Below are 3,896 nucleotides of genomic sequence, written 5' to 3'. Positions count from 1 at the left end.
GTGTTTATGTGTGTGTTTGTGTGTATCTGTGTGTGTGTGTGTGTCAGTCTATGAGTGTCTGTGTGTGTTTTTCTGTGTGTGTTTGTGAGTGAAAGTGTGCAAACACGAACACGGAGGGAAATTATACCGATGAGAAGATAGACGGGTAGACAAAATGTAAATTGTTACCGTAGTAGAAATGCCTTCCCTATAAGCAGTTGGTGATTTGATTTTTTAAAGTACGACAGTGGGACAATAGTATAGATTGTGAAGCGCATACAGCTTCCTTTTGAGCGGGGATTTGCGCTATACATGTGCTATTTTTTAAAATTATTATTATTATTATTATTATTATTATTATTATTATTATTATTATTATTATTATTATTATTATTATTATTATTATTATTATTTTTATTATTATTATTATTATTATTATTATTATTATTATTAGTTTCACAGCAGGTTTATAACTATCAACAATTTGATACAGTTCATTGCTTTCTTATCCTGTTCAAAATCGTTGCAGAGCTAAAGCGAATGTTGAAGTATACAGAGAGGCAAAGGTTGTGTTGTGATGGACATATTGTATATTATATAGTATTTCATGCTAGAAGTGCATGATGCTACACTAAGTTTTGGTTTTCTTGAGCTCAGTAGCATTATGGCAAAGGATGTACAATGTCCCTGACAAATGTGAAACAAAACTCAGATACTTAGATGGCGAAAGCCTTTGAGAACACATGCTTCATAGAAGATGGCAGTTCTCACCTCTTGTCTTTCAACTGACCAAGAAATGTTTTGAAATCTATCTTATTGCAATTTATATTGAACAAAGAACCCTTCATGCCAAAAGTCACATTTTCTCATAAGTATTTCTAATGTTCACAAATACCAGGGGCGGTTTGTTAACTGGGTGCCGGTCAAATTTTTGTCAGCTGGACTGTTGACACGAGATTTATTGCTGCTGATGATTTTCATTCAGTTTTAAGTTAATCCAAATAAACATGTATCAATATTCAAAAAGCACCTTGCCGATTTGAAGGCGTTCAAATAGACAAGTGGGATTCACTGCTGTTTTGTCGCAACAGAGCCTCATTCCATCACCTTTGTTTATCGCACCGGCTCGTAACTTTAAATCGTCTCTCGTCAAACCGTCACGTCGCGGAACTTCGTACGAGGACAAACGAACACGGCGGGTGGACAAATCCATCGACTGCCCTGAGACTACTAAAAGCGACTATATTATCCCCTGATTGCCAAGTTGGCCTCCGTGTTGCTTACAAAATCGGCAATGAGACTGTCTTGAGTCTTGAGCAGCACAGACACATGAAATATTTCATCAGCAATACATGTACTTATCATTCAGCCTTTCTCTAAATATCATCAGAACATATATTGTCAGCATGGCACTAATCTTTTTTGTTTATTGAAGTTTTAGCCTCCTATAGTTCCTGTTTGGTGACTATTCATCGTTTTCTTCCCACTAATAACGTACCTGGCCCATATGAGTCTAGCCGACGAAGAGAGGAATCGTCTAGTGAAGATATATAAGGAGAATTATAGCGAGGAGCGACAGGCTCTCTGCTGTCAGAGTCTGGGCCGAAAACAATGGGCCTACCCCCTCCCTTCCCTCCCCTTATCCACCGTCACCCCAACCCCAGCTAGACACAAAGTTCTATAATTAGCATTTGGCACACTTCCCCACTTTGTTACAACAGTGTTCTGAGAACTGAGAAGTGTGATGAAGAACGTTTGATTACAAAAAGATGGAAAACTGTTGTGTGCTAACTTCGTCCAGCTTTTTATATATCTGATCGTTGACTTAATCTGCATGGGACAGCGTCATTGGTACAGTATCAATTGGCTTTTTGCCATCATACAGGACAGTTCTTATTACATATTTACAGGTCGAGTGCACGTCGATATTGTGTGTGGGTGTGTACAAACTTAATAGAAAGTAAAAGTACCGGAGGCCATGACCAGCAGTTTATTGTGCTTCTCACTTTCAGTTTGTTTTCTGGCATAGACTCTAGTAGTGTTTCTTTTTCTATGCTGTTGAAGTCAGTTTCTATTAACTCAGTAACTTCAATCATACATTAATCATAATTTTTTTTCTTGACACTACCATATTTCAGCTCTTTCACATTATATCAAAATGTTTACAGTGATGAGTGTTTGTTAGTGGGGGAGGGGGTGGGGATGGCAAAAGTAGGGGTATAAAATGAGCAGAGAGGGAGAGAGAGAGAGAGAGAGAGAGAGAGAGAGAGAGAGAGAGAGAGAGAGAGAGAGAGAGAGAGAAGAGAGAGAGAGAGAGAGAGAGAGAGAGAATGTGTTTTTGTGTGTGTGTGTGTTTGTGTGTGTGTGTGTGTGTGTGTGTGTGTGTGTGTGTGTGTGTGTGTGTGTGTGTGTGTGTTGTGAAGGAAGGGGGTGGGGGGAGGAAGAAAGAGTCTATGTGAATGCTGGCCGGTCAGTTTTATAAACCACGAGCCGCCACTGCTCTAGACTGTTCTATATATATTTTTTTGTTCTGGGAATCTCTTTGTTATGTTTTTGCTTTGATTTGTTAAAATGTTTGTTTTGTTCTTGGATTTTATCTTCCTGTATTTAAAGCTGTCATTTTATAGGGCACATGTTTTCCCAAAGTTCTTTATATATAGTTTAAAACTTTTATTACTACACAAACTTCCCAGACATTCGAACGAGAGACGTCTCCTGTGCTCCTGCTACCATGACGTATTTCAAGTAAGTAGGAATCCCAATGTTCCACAGAAATAAAACGGAGAATTACAATGGAAGGCTAAGGCTAGTTTCAATAAAATGTGCCTAATCCAGAAAAACAGAAACATCTAAATGGCCACCAAAATGAAAGTTCCGAATTGCTATGTATGGTCAACCCTTCTATATGGCTGTGAATGCTGGACAATAACCAAAGACAGTGAAAATAAAATAAAAGAAACAGAAATGTGGTTTCTGAGGAGACTGCTAAAAGTATCGTGGAAGGAAAAGAAATAAAATGAGGTAGTGCTTGATGAAGCCCACGTGAGACGCTCAATGTTACAAACAATCAGGAAACGACAAAAGCAGTTTTTGGGACACCTGAATAGACATAAGGATCTTGCATACCTAGCTCTCACTGGCAAAATTGAAGGCAAACGAGGCAGAGGTAGATCCACAACAACCTACTTAGGGAGCTTAAACAAATGGGTAACAGGGAAAGATCAGGGAAACGTAGCATTTTTGAAAGCATCCGAGCAAAGGAATGAATAGTGAACCATGATATGATCGCTGATGTCTGTCGCAGATCTGGCACTGGATGATGATGATGATGATGATGATGATGATGATGATGATGATGATGATGATGATGTTGATGACGATGATGATGGATCCAAAAGGTCCTCTGTCGCTGGGTGTTTATACGTATTGCTTTGTCTATGTATTTTTTTTTTCAAAAGAAGATTTGTTTGTTTGTTTGTTTGCTTTATGTTTGTTTTAAGTTGGGGTTATTTTTTTTTGGGGGGGGGGGGTTGATTTTTTAAAAGACCCGTGCCCTGATTTGATGCTGTACTTTTTTGTACGATATATGATACAGCGTGGTGAAACCAGGCGCTCGTCCGAATAATCAAAGTGAAGAAACTGGTATTTTTCCTCAGGTTTGTGAATTTTCATCTTATTTTGTTTTTTGGCTCAACGTCTTCCATGCCCGTTTAAGAACACATTTCTGAGTGGATTTTACCAAAAAACGTTGATAAAAGGCACTACAAATGTAAATTTTCAGTTTCAACGGACTCTCAAGCTAAGGGAAAAAAATCATTTTTGGCGGCATTTTTCTCACTAATTTTACCTCTGAAATCAGGTGACCCCTACCTTCTTCATTCGCAAATATATCGACTTATATTCAAGATGAATGGACA

This window comes from Aplysia californica, unplaced genomic scaffold (genome assembly GCF_000002075.1).
Source record: "Aplysia californica isolate F4 #8 unplaced genomic scaffold, AplCal3.0 scaffold00116, whole genome shotgun sequence".
NCBI classification, from domain to species: Eukaryota; Metazoa; Mollusca; class Gastropoda; order Aplysiida; family Aplysiidae; genus Aplysia; species Aplysia californica.
Note: the sequence above shows the minus strand (reverse complement) of the source record.